The sequence below is a fragment of the Lithobates pipiens genome, unplaced genomic scaffold (genome assembly GCF_037356315.1).
Source record: "Lithobates pipiens isolate NorthernLeopardFrog02 unplaced genomic scaffold, aLitPip1_a1.2 Scaffold_13, whole genome shotgun sequence".
In the NCBI taxonomy this organism is placed as follows: Eukaryota; Metazoa; Chordata; class Amphibia; order Anura; family Ranidae; genus Lithobates; species Lithobates pipiens.
Window position 1 is genome coordinate 483,901,834 of NW_027507718.1, and position 14,283 is coordinate 483,916,116.

The following is a 14,283-nucleotide window of genomic DNA, read 5'->3' on the forward strand; positions in this document are numbered from 1 at the left end:
GCTTCTAAAAGTAGCCTTGTTGCTTGTTTGTTATCAATGTATGGTTATCTAAATGTGAGGTCCTTGGGTTATTTATATATATTAAGGCAAACCTGCCACAGTAAGTAAAAAAAGAGCTAAAGTGAAGCACCGTGCATAACTGATAAATCTTTAATGAAAAGTAAAAGACACTTAGCCTCCTCTAAAGTCCAAAAAAGTCTACAATTGTGCTAAGCACACCAATTTCTATGTCGGTATCTATCAAAGAACTGAAAATTTGAATTGTCCAGTTGGGGAACAATTGTGTAACACAATAAGCACCAAGCAACAAAAGAATGTGCTTTCACTGTGCTAAAATGCCCCATAAAATTGTAGTACAGTAATTATCACCAAAGGTTCTATAAGCAGCTAGCTCACAGGATTTAGGTTCCTCTATTATTATCTTGTCTCCACACTAGTTATGCAAAGCTGCTGAAACTTTTGTTAGTGACAGCTGATGACCTGATAATGTACATATATGTTGTATATATTGTTTATATTTTATTGTTATTTATGATCACAGTTAAGAAAAAGAAGTGGCTTCTGTACTTTTTAGCAGAGTCCACGGTTATATGAAAGGTGGTAAGCAATGTGTCTCAAGGGTTATTCCTGATGTGTATGTAGACGCCTCATTAAATTGTGTATCTGCAGTAAGACCTGTAACTCAGAGTCTTCAGGATATGGGGGTTTCCTGTCTAGTTTTCCCTACAGGTTGACGTACCATTGCTAAAACATAATATTGCAGTTTAATTTTTATAGAATAAAAAGCAGCTTCCAGAGGGTATACTATATATGACAACCTAGGGAGGGGCAAATTAATATTGTGGTAGTAAGAGCAAAGTGGTTTATGGGATACTTGCTTTTCCTTTTTTTGTTATAAATTCTTTAGATGGACCAACACCAGAGACGGGCAGCCAGTTACAAAAGAGAAACATCATGGTAGGTTTTAGATCATACAGCTTCTATTAGAGATACATAGAAGGTATCAATCGCCCTTATAAATGTAAATACTGTGAGAACCATGTCAAAAATAGAAAGGCACAAACTAAAATTTTATATATGCTTTCTTTTATTTTCTTGAGCTGTTGGTGGAAATACCAATCAGGCGGGTAAAAAAAAAAAATTAAATAAAAAAAAAAGCTTTGCCCAATTACTATCATTTCCTCTGATAAGCTGGCAATGACCCGTGTCCATGTACTCATCTGTATAAGCTAAACATAACTGCTTAGCTGACCCCCCTCTGCCTTTTGAGTCTGTGTCAGCAGTATGTTCTGGTTGGTCATGTGATGCACAGGGTCTTTGGACTTCTGCCAGCAGTAGATGGTCTTGAACAATGCAGCAATGGACATGATGATATCAGCTTTGCTGTCTTCATCAATACTCTATGAGGACAGGGTGCTATGGTGGGCCCATAAAGCCCTTCATTCAGTCTTTCTGCAGTCTTTGGGATTGAGTGACACTGGGCATCATTTAACCTGGAAGACTGAGAACATCTTGTAATGACTTAGAAATACTGCGGGGGTAATTCTGGGTTGAAAGGTGAGTATTTCAGGGGTGTTTTTTTATATATGTACCTCCAGAGGGACATAAACTAGCCCAGAGTTGGGCTTTAAAGGAATATGCCAAGAAAAATGCAAGCTGCCCTTGAGAACATTATTTCCTAAGTTCAGTCACTCATTGACCTCAAACAAACGTTTGACTTAATATTACACGCTTGTTCCAGGTCACTGACTAACCATGCAGAGAGGAAAGGGTCACTATGATAGCCCTTACAAAACTAGTCAGCAATGGCAGCTTCCATATTTCTTTGTTGGTTGACAGGTACCTTTTAAAGCCATTTATACTGTATATGGATTAATAAATCGCACAGTCTAACTGCATTACTGAATGAATAGGCATAACTTAAGTCACATCCATATTAAAGAATGTCTCCTCCATCATTTTAAAGAGTCTCTGTGACATCTGTTAGTATTATTCATGCCGTTTGCACACATGCTCCAAAAGAAGATCACCTATAACGTGGAAAGGCAATTTAGATTTGGATTGTAATCAGAAAGGCCTTACAATATTGGTGGACCTTACAGAATTGCCTTATATCGCTTACTTATATTATTGCCTTTACAAGCAACTATGACAATAGCTATCTCAGACAAACTGGTTCATTTTCCAAGTAGTCTTCATGTATTATGAATTGAAATGAGCTAAGGGGAGAAAAAACAAGAATGAATATGCTGCATGCCACCTGGTCCTAAAGAAGCTCACTCCTTTCATTTGGGTTGATTTACTAAAGGCCAAATGACTGTGCACTTTGCAAAGTGCAGTTGCTCCAGAGCTTAGTAAATTAGCAGATGCGCTGCTGACTTCCATCATCCAATCATATGCAAGCAAAAATGCTGTTTTTTTATTTCCCTTGCATGTGATTGGGTATTCTTTGCAAAGTGAAGCCTTACCCCATTTACTAAGCTCTAGAGCGACTGCACTTGCAGAGGGCAACTGCACTTTGCACAGTCACTTTGCCTTTAGTAAATCAACCCCATTGTGTCTTAGTTTCCTCCATACACTACAATGGCACCTTCTAGTTGTGTTATGCTGTTTAATGTACACTAGCATGGAGTAAGCACTGTGATTACATGGTGGAGAGTTGTATAAGCAATGTTAAAACAGGCACTAATGATTGATATACACAATGCTGAGCATAATGGGATTAACTATTTTCATATTACTGGACTTAGTAACACTTTGAGGCTGCCTTGTCAGTTAATATCCTTTAATTTTGCATTGATTTCAGTGTCCTTGTCACCTCCAGTTGATAAAATCAAAAATCTCTTGAACCGTGACATTACTTAGACCAGAGGAGACTTTGAAATTTTTTTCAAGTCTCAGGGAACCCCTACTAAAACCTATTTATTGAGGATCATAGGGAACAATTATCTTAGTGGTGGTCGGTGGGAAGAATGCTTTATTTACAGAGTGCTAATAAAATAATTAGTGTCATGCTGCTGGCTCTGCCAAGTATTGTTGGCCCTAGAACTTTGCAGATACCATTAAATGTGAAGTCAATCAGCCACAGATCAAGGAGCCTGTAGTAAACTCTGGAGACACCCAATGGTTCCATGAAAACCAAGTTGAGAATTGTTGACTTGAGCCTAGTACACACTGACTGAATTCAATAGAAACCGGCCAACATTTGGCCTGTGTGTATGGTAGCTGTTCGGCCGGCTTCTATTGAAGTTTCATGAACAAAAAAAGTATGCCGACCGGCTCTCGATCTGCGCTCTCAGCCAATGGCTAAGAGTGCTGACCGGAGTGTCCCCCTGTCAGAACAAAACAGCTCAGTGGAGGAGATTGCTGTACTAATATCAGATTGTTAATACAGCGGCTCTGACCTCAGCTGTCAGGTTTTTTTTTTCCGTTCAACCCGCTAGGTTAAACGAAAAAAATAAAAGTGGTGTGTACGAGATTTAGACAATGCCTTGCTGGTATCTCCAGGCTCAATTTTCCATGCTGGCCAGCATTAGTCATCAATAAGCAAGTAGGACTTCAAGTGACAGTGGGGCAACTAAGATGCTGCTTCCAGGTCGATGGGGGTAATTAGGAGTTTTATTGCTTACGTAGGCCCATTTGTGTTATTTTGGAATACTAAATTTCCTAGGGGCACAGGTTTATAGTAGGTACTAAGGAAAAACTCTGATAAGCTCTGTTGTATTTAAATTTACAACAAAATATAACCTCATCATTCCTTTTGAAAAATGACAAATCTTTGTGTAATATCATATTATTGATTGTGTGTGGCCATGGCATGCCACTGCAGAGGGGGTCTGATTCAGGGAAAAGGCGCCACTTTCATAATGTAATACAAAATGTCAATGCTTTGCTAGGTTTATGAATGCTACATTGGAGCGGGAACAGAAATACCAAATTCATGGGTGATTCTTAATTATCTGCTCATATTCAGGCTCCATTCACACTTGTACAGCTCCAAAGATGCGCCAACTTTAGAGTGCAATGTTGGTGCAGCTTTGACGCAACTTTAGATGGGTGAAACTTGGAAACTACTTTGACTTTGACCAGTGATAATGGACAACTGTAGCAACTATGACTTTCATGCAAATTTTGAGGGTTAACATTAACCTCCCTGGTGGTATGATTAGTTCTGATTTTAGGTGCTGAAAGCGGTACAATTATTTTGCATGAAAATTTGGCGTTTTATATTGTAGTCCTGTAATTCTTAGGAATAACTCTCTTAAATCTGTTCAAACCAGAGTCTAGCAGACATCCCGGGTATGATAAAGTTTATAATATAATAAATAATGATAATAAATAATAATAAAAAATATTCAATAATGTAATCAAATCCAAAAACACAGAAATTTGCTCATTTGCAGAAATGTCGCTGTCATTAGATTTAGTGTTTGATGACAAATTTCCCCACAAATCAATATCGCTCAATTCTGCAAGTGATTATAATTTATTATCGCTGTTTTCTAGTTGGTTTAAAATCACTTTTGACATAAAGGGACACTTTTTGGTTGCTATGGGCAATCTCCAAATTCCAGGCAGAAAAAACAGTATAATATAAAACTGCATGCAGGGCACTGGACAGACCACTAGGGACAAAGGGGGTGTGTATTTTTTTTTTATACAGTACTGTAATCTGTAAGATTACGGTACTGTGTGTGTTTTTACTTTTTTAAATTTGGCGCCGATCTCCGCTCCCGTGCGTCGTGACGTCGCAGGGAACGGAGCTCGCCTGCATTTGGGCACTGTGTGAATCGAGTGGAGGACAGCTTAATCACACAGTGCGGAGGACATCGCTGGATCCAGGGGACAAGGTAAGTAACTTCTCCCTGTGTCCTCCCTGTATCCAGAAATGTGATCCCGAGTCTGGCTCGGGGTTACCGCTCGTGGTACTGAAATCCCAGCCCGAGCCAGACTCGGGATCACCGCTAGGGAGGTTAAAGTCTATGGCCCTCAAGTTGCATAAAAGTCAGATCAAAGTAGTGCATGAACTACTCTGAAGTTGCTGCAACTTTAAGCCTCGCATATATGAATGGTTAACATTGGAAAACATGGGGAGCGACTTGTCCAAAAGATGTCCAAAGTTGCATTATAAGTCGCACAAGTGTGAATGGAGCCTTAGGGATCTTAAAAAAACTAATAACAAATCTGCGCTTGGTGAAGTTCTAGGACCAGCTGCTATCAAAGGAAATAAAATATGTAATTCCCAACCAGATATGTATGTATATCTGCAAATATTCATACGTCTTAGAGGCTCATTCACACCAGCCCCATTGGGCTATGATGGACAGCTGTGCCCAACACATAGACTTGGCAATTTGCCCGCTGTCCTATTGTTTCAGTTCATGCCAGCACAGCGCTGAAAATAATTGGGTAGCATGTTAGTGCAGAACATTGCAATGAGCTAAAACTCATCATAACATGCTAAGTTAAATAAAGTGTAATTTTATGAAATTTCAATAAAGTAAAACAGTGCAGGACATTATAACAACGCACCGCATCACCCCTACACAACACACACCCAGAATTGCTTGTTATATGCAACCTAAAGCATGCCTGCTGCTGTGAATGGGCCTTTAAATAGAAACCTATTAGTCAATTTACATAAACATGTTAATTATAATGTTGATTTACATTCTGAACAGCTAATTTTAGAATGTCTTGTATTTTAAATAGACCAGAGTTGCCCTTTTATAATAGTGCCTGTTTCTACATGGAGTAGATGTAACAATGCTTAAGTATAACTTCATTGCCTATTGAAACACTTGAACAGCTGTAAAAAAAAAAAAAACAGCTGAAAACTCTATTTGCTGTATAGTTTGAAACTGCACAATCGTGTCCGACTGTTATTATGCTGATTAGTATATTTCACCTAATAGTGTTGTTCACTTGGACAGTAGATAGGAGCATCTCTCACTGATTTTTTAGGTAAAAGATTAGCCATTAGATTCAAAATGGTGGGTTTGCCGCATTTGGTGTTCACTGATAACCCTTCACAGATTTTAGTGTTAGGAAACCACATCTGTCAAAAGTCATGTCTATGCGAAAGAACGTCTCTTCATTTGTGTAATGTATCTGGCAGGCCAGAGGAATTTTCATTACAGGTGTTACTGTATATTTTGAGCGTATTATTGCTACCTGTATGTGTTGCATGTTGATTTTCTTTTTTTTTTGTTACTTTTTTTTTTTTTTACAGCTGTATGTAGTTTAAATGAAATAAAAACAAATGCTGAACTGAAATGTATATGTATATTGTATATTGTCTCAATGAAGAAACGCACCTGACCTCTTGTCTTTGTGAGTGGGGAAGAGTTAAAACCCCTTTTAGGTTTTTACTGCTATTCGTAAAAAAGTGCAGTACTATTGTGGTTCTTTTGTCAGCATAGAATATCAGTTTAGTGTGAATCTAGTGATAGTTCAGTGTGAGGGTAGTGTGACCATTCATTACTCAAGGTAAAGTGCACCAAACACCACTTTTCATTGATTAAACTGCATTTATGTACACATTTCCACATCTTTATTACATTTTAATAAGTGCCCCCTTATCATGTCTGGGAGGCCAACAAGGAGAGGCAGATGTTCCCTAGGCACTGTGAGGGGGCCAGCATCGTACGTGTCCACAGGCAAAGGTGGACATGGTCCATCCTCAGGCAGGGCATCTTTTCTTCTGTTTAGTGATGTTGCCCATGCCATCCAGCTACAGCATGCAGAGGAGGTAGTGGACTGGCTTACTAAACCATCATCATCCTCCTCACCCAAGCATAGACTAGTGCGCAGTCCACTGCAGCTGCCAGAGTGGCTTATTCTGCCTCCTTGTCCACAGCTACTCCCGCCATAGCCCCGGCATCAGGCATGGAGGAGTCATCTGAGTTGTTTGAACACAGTGTCAACCACTTGCACTTTGACAATGCACAGCAATTACTTGATTCTGATCTTGGTTCTGAGGTTGATGAAGGTAGGAACATGAATCTAAAGAAAGGGGAGAATATATAAACATCATATAAAAGACTGACCATCCAGGAAAAAAACACAGGAACGTGAAAAATATAACGAATCTGAGTTCATGTGTGTGTTGAATCCATACAAATGAAATCATGATAGAAAACTCCAAATAGATGAGCAGTGAATGTTCAAGGACACATTCTTTTCCGACAAATGAAGTGTAAAAAAACCTCCACCGCAAAACATGCTCTGATAAACAAGTGTATCTTACTAGAAAGCTTGATCACCTACAGTATGACGGATGTCAAACAGACTTTGGGGGTTATTTACTAAAGGAACATCCACTTTGCACTGCAAGTGCACTTGAATGTGCAGTCACTGTAGATCCAAGGTGGACATGCAGGGAAAATAAAAAACAGCATTTTAGCTTGCACTTGATTGGATGATAAAATCAGCAGAGCTTCCACTCATTTCAGATCTACCCCTTAGATTTAGAGCGACTGCACTTCCAAGTGCACTTGCAGTGCAAAGTGGATTTGCCTTTTGTAAATAACCCCCTTTGTGTATAATCCATATAACACAGGAATCTTCAGACCTCCAGGGAAAACACTCTCCTGGTAGTCACTCAAAAGCTGGTGACAGGTGACGCGGCAATTGACAATCCGCAACGTGTGGCAGGTGACATGGCAAGTGACAGTCTGCAACTTGTGGCAGGTGATGTGGCAAGTGATGATCCGCATCTGGTGGCAGGCAACTGTGGCAAGTGACAATCCGCAATGTGTGGCAGGTGGCGTGGCAAGTTTAAATTTACAACATGTGGCAGGTGGCATGGCAAGTGACACACTCAGGGCTCCCACCGATTCTGCATTATGGTGAGTTGAACCATTTTGTTTTATATAACAATGTAATAATAGAAATAATGCCCTTCAATCATCCTGACACCATAACAAGGGGTTCCGGGTTGATTGAAGCGCTAACACCAACAATTTTCCTGATAAATTTCCCGCAGAAAAAATTATTTTCTGGCAGTGCCCCTCCGAAGACTAGACTCTGGATCTGCCCTTGGCTGGCTGTAGGCTGGACTGACGAGCAGGAAATGATCACCAGGTGAGTCACTGTGGAACAATGAGTGCTGGCAATTAACCGACATCTGAGCAACCTGAGCACGGAGAAGGGAGGGCTGAGAGCCCAGCCTTGAAACGCTTTTGAGTGACTATTAGGAGAGGTCTGATGATTCCTGTGTTATATGGATTAGACACAAAGTCTGTCTAGCCATGCGTCATAGGTGGTCAAGCTTTTTTGATAGGTGCACTTGTTTAGCAGAGCATGTTCTGTGGTGGAGCCTTTTTTATACTTCGTTTGTTGGAAAATAATCTGTTCTTGAACATTCACTGCTCATATGTTTGGAGTTTTCTATTAATCTGTATGGAGTCAACACACATATGAACTCAGGTTCTTTATATTTATATTTTGTATAGCACATAAGCATTCAGCAGAGCCAATTGGAATAAATATACAGACACTTTTTATACCAGCGTCTGGCCTTACGTCAATTAGGTACAGCGTCAACAACTGGTCGTTGAGGTCCACCCCTCCCACGTTAAGGTTGTATTCATGGACACAGAGGGGTTTCTCCACAACAGCAGTCGCTGTTTGAATTTGGACCGTCGTGTCTGCGTCAAGGGAAGACAGAACGAAAACATTCTTATTATCCCTCCACTTCACAGCGAGCAAATTATTACATCTCAAGCAGGCTATCTCCCCCAGCCTAAGATTGGAATCTACAAGCCGCTGGGGAAAGCCCTAGCGTTTAGATCGTATGGTGCCACATGCGCCAATTCCATAATCAAGCAAGTGACTAAAAATTGGCATGCTTTTGTAATAATTATCCACATACAAGTGGTACCTCTTTCTGAATAAGGGTGACACCAAGTCCCACACAATCTTACCAGCGCTCCCTATGTAGTCTTGGCAGTTCTTCCGGCTCTACATAATTATCTCTTCCCTCTTAAAACATAAAACTATATGTATAGCCTGTTGCCCTGTCACAGAGCTTATACATCTTGACCCCATATCTGGCAAGCTTGATGGGAAGATACTGTTTGAATGACAAGCGGCTAGAAAACGTAATCAGGTACTCAGTAACAAAGACAACATGGCTGCAAACTGCTGGTTGAAGTGGCTTATGAGGGGACAAATTTTGTAGAGTTTATTGTATTCAGGGTCTCCCCGAGGACAACAGAATTCATTGTCATTGAAATGCATGAACTGCAAGATCTGCTCGTATCTAGCCCTGATCATGGAGGCAGAGAACACGTGCATATGGTGAATTGGGTTAGTGGACCAATATGACTGCAACTCACTTTTTTTAGTCATGCCCATGAGAACGAATAGGCCCAGGAAGGTCTTAAATTCAAAGACTGTAATAGGGCTCTAATCTGGCAAGGGTCAACTGGGGATTAGTGGCGATGAATTGACCATCATAAAAATTGATTTGGTCCACAATAGATCTATAGAAAAACAGCAAATAAAAATCAAGTGACGTAAAATCAACTGTTTCCACCTGAATTCCAGGTTGGCCAGTGAATGAGGGAAGTACAGGTACTGCAGAAGTGGTGGGCTTCCAATTCGGATTGGCAAGTGCAGCAGGAAGGGCTCTATGGGCTTGACAGGCCTGTCTTTATCTTCTTGGTGGCTGCGGGACACTATATGTGCTAGCCACCTCACCAGCTTGAACTGCACTTATGGGACTCGCCACATTGCCAAATGTTACTGCAGTGCTGGATGTACGACCAGGATGTACTAGGCCACTGATGCTTTCCAGTTCATCAGAAGGATGAGCAGCACTAGTACTGGCTCTCTGCTCCATACGAGAGCCCTGCGGTCCTTGCCCCTCAACAACAGCAGAAGAACGGGGTCGGGTACGCCTGACCTTGGCAGGGCCCACCACTCCATCATCAGAGCTACCTGTCAGGGTGCCGCTGCTGTCTACGGGATCGTATTCTGAGCCTGAATCTGACAGATGGGTGAGTTTATCTTAAATCTCATCTGTCATGCTCAGAAACGTGTAGGCCTCTTCACTAGTGTACCTTTGATTGGACATTTTGGCCTCTAAATTTAATGGTACAACTAGTGAAACAGGGAAAAAGAGCACCTGACTGTCAGCGACTGCTTCAAACACTGCCAAAAAAACTGTTAGCGTTTGCAGGGATCAAACCTGACTGCGAATACAGCAGTTATGTGTTTTGTAAGTGACAGTGATCGATTGATACTGCACTTGGGTGGGCTGGGCTGGGAGGAGGGGCTAAACGCAGGTGCTAGCAGGTATCTGGGCTGATCCCACTAACGCGGCATTTTTGGGAACCCTAAACTGGGGATGCTAATATAGCTCTGATCAGATTAAAGATATCGATCCGTTCAGACACTATACTACTGCAGTGCACTACTCCCTTGGGAGCTGCTGAATTGTTCATTTTCCCACTGGCTATCCCGGACATTCAGAGCTACCCTTACCTCTGACACCTCGGGTTCCATACTGACAGTAAAACAATCACACTATACTGTAAGTAAATGTTAATACAAGTTTACTGAAAGATATTTGAACATAAACACAAGAACAATGATGAGCACAACACTGAAGCAAACAATTGTGAATGATTGTCACTCGATGATTACCTGGATTGCTGCCGAAGGCGTGTCTCCTAGTGGGACTAATGCTCAGGCGGTATAATCTCTACACTGGGCAGCTTCCCGCTTCTGGCACACCATGCAGACACTATAAGATCTGTAATATCTTACACCGGTAAGATACGGTACAGTATATACCATAGGTACCGTATATACCATAGCTTGTAGACTCTATAACTTTCCTACAGACAAAATAATATACACTGATTTGGATATATTTACCAAATAAGTGTGCAGAATACATATTAGCAAGGTTATTAGTTTGCAAGATTTTATAAAAGAAACTAAAAAAAACATAATTTTTTTAAAATTTTCAGTATTTTTTATTTATATAACAAAAAATAAAAACCCCCTGGTCATAAATGGGGTAAAGCCTTTCAGTGCTCAAGTTGTTAATATTACTCATAAAAAAACAAAAATCCTTCATTGTGTAGTTTATTTCAACACCGTACTATTTATTTAACAGAAGCTAATAAAAACCAAAAGAAATACACAACTATAGTGCACAACGCTCCTGTGCACTGGGAATAACATGCGGCTGAGAGTTGAAGCCAGTTGAGCCCGACCCCTCACCAGCCTGGAGCTTAGGGTTGCCACCTTTTCTTCAAGCCAAACCCGAACACTTTAGTGGCGGCATTTTTTGGGGGTATACGTTATAAGATTGTAAAAGACCTGGGACACTTTTAGTGGCCTGAAAGAGAGCAGTAATATGGCGCACAGCTCGCCGCAGGAAACAGTGCGCGTGGCTGAATTGTGAGTGTTCTGCACGGAATGCAGGGGTCAGATATGTCCTGGGGAGAGGGCTAGTGCTAGCAGGCGGTGGGGAGAGTTCGATATTTGCTGGGGGGCAGTGGCAGCTGTTGCTCAAAATTTTGGGGGGGGGGAGGGGGGCGAACAAACTGAAAGATTCTGCAAAAAAAAAACATCAATTGCAGCCTCACTGTGCCCATAAAATGCAGCCGCTCTGCCCATATAATGCAGCCTCTGTGCCCATAAAATGCAGCCTCTGTGTCCATCATACACAACCACTGTGCCCATCATATGCAGTCTCTGTGCCTATCATATGCAGCCTATGCCCATTATATGCAGCCTCTGTGCCCATCATATGCAGAAGTAAACCCGAACACATAATTCAAAAACCGGACTGTCTGGGAGAAAACCGTACAGGTAGCAACCCTACTGGAGCTCCAGTGAGAGCTGGAGGGGCAGTGCAGTGAGTGGTGACTGACAGTCACTGCTCTCCATTCTGAGAACGTAGCAATCAGCCGTCCTGTGATCACCGAGTTCTCAAGTTTAGAGACAGCGGGGGACAGCTGCAGGATTATACTGATACTATAACATGGAGGTGAGTATGTATGTTTGTTTTTTTATATAGCTGAACTTCTCCCTTAAAGCCCATTTAAAGGGCCACCATGAGTTAAAGTACAACTAAAGGCAAAACCTTTTTTTAGTTTTGGAATGGAGAGGGATTGGAACCCCTGCCAGGTTTGTATTGCTGCACCCCCCCCATAGATTCACCTTTACTGTTATCACCAAGAGTACAATTAAAAGAAAATCACAAATTTTGGGTTGTCACCAGCACAAGAATAGAGGAGAAATCTTCCAATGGTGACAAACAGAGATCTACCCCTACTTTGGTGGAATTTTGTCTCAATTCCTTTTTTGGTTATGGGACAGGAAACAAAGAGAAATTTCCCCAAAGGGACACAGAAGAAAAAGAGACAGTGATTATAACCCTCCTTTACTTTGTCCAAAATGGAAAAAAACAAAAGGTTTTGCCTTAGTTCTACCACAGCTCTAAAGCTGCACTTAATTTTGAAATACAAAAACTGGACAGTAGATGGCGATCATGCTCCACTCTATGTATACTACCATCCCCATAGCTCTGAATGTGTCCGCAAGTAGATGTGTAAATCAATTTGGAGGCAAGCAGGCTACAGTCACATACACAGGGAGAGCATGGAGAATAAATGTAGCCACCTGTGAAAATGCATTTGAGAGATGAAACAAGGAAATAGATAGAATGTACATTTTACTTATTTCAAATATACTGTAGTCAGGGCCGGCGCTACCACTAGGCGAAGTAGACAGCCGCCTAGGGCGCACTACCACCTAGGGCGCAACTACGGCCTCTGCCCAGTGTGAGCTCCTCTTCTGCTCTCTCGCCCCCCCTGTGGTGTTCCACCGGCGCCACCAATCCCCCATGTTTCCCACTGAGCGCCCCACCGTGCTCATCTCACAGCGCCGCTCCGGGACTCCTTTGCTCCAGCCTGTCCCTCTGGAGCGGCTCTGTGTGAGTGCAGTGGAGGGGCGGGGCTCGGCGGAGATGGGAGCATTGAGAGGTCGGTCAGCTGACCTCCTGCCCGGCGGGGACATCATGGAGCGGGGTTGACGGCACTGGCCTGGTCCCGGCGGGGATATGATGGAGGCGGAGCGGATGGACGGTGCTGGCGTGGCCCCGGCAGGGATATGATGGAGGCGGAGCGGATGGACGGCGCTGGCGTGGCCCCGGCGGAGCGGGTGGACGGCGCTGGCGTGGACTCCTGAACAATTCTGCACACCCAGTGCGGAGGAGTCGGAGAGGCCCGGATGATGGTCGCTGAAGGCAGCATCAAAGAGCAGAGGTAAGGAGGAGGATGGATCCATTGAGCTGTATGGAGGGGGTTTGTGTGTGAGTAATGCAGGAAGTAGGAGTCAGGTAGGTCAGTGTGATGTGTGTCAGTGTGATGTGTGTCAGTGTGATGTGTCTGTGTATGTGTCATGCCAGTGTGATGTGTCTGTGTATGTGTCATGTCAGTGTAAAGTGTCAGTGTATGTGTCATGTCAGTGTGATGTGTCAGTGTATGTGTCATGTCAGTGTATGTGTCGTGTCAGTGTATGTGTCGTGTCAGTGTAATGTGTCAGTGTATGTGTCGTGTTAGTGTATGTGTCATGTCAGTGTATGTGTCGTGTCAGTGTATGTGTCGTGTCAGTGTATGTGTCATGTCAGTGTAATGTGTCAGTGTATGTGTCATGTCAGTGTGATGTGTCTGTGTATGTGTCATGCCAGTGTGATGTGTCAGTGTATGTGTCATGCCAGTGTGATGTGTCAGTGTATGTGTCATGTCAGTGTGATGTGTCAGTGTATGTGTCATGTCAGTGTAATGTGTCAGTGTATGTGTCATGTCAGTGTAATGTGTCAGTGTATGTGTCATGTCAGTGTATGTGTCGTGTCAGTGTAATGTGCCAGTGTATGTGTCGTGTCAGTGTATGTGTCATGTCAGTGTATGTGTCGTGTCAGTGTATGTGTCATGTCAGTGTAATGTGTCAGTGTATGTGTCATGTCAGTGTAATGTGTCAGTGTATGTGTCATGTCAGTGTAATGTGTCAGTGTAATGTGTCAGTGTATGTGTCATGTCAGTGTAATGTGTCAGTGTATGTGTCATGTCAGTGTAATGTGTCATGTCAGTGTATGTGTCGTGTCAGTGTGATGCGTCAGTGTGATGGTCAGTGTGATGCGTCAGTGTGATGGTCAGTGTGATGGTCAGTGTGATGGTCAGTGTGATGCGTCAGTGTGATGGTCAGTGTGATGCGTCAGTGTGATGGTCAGTGTATGCGTCAGTGTGATGGTCAGTGTAT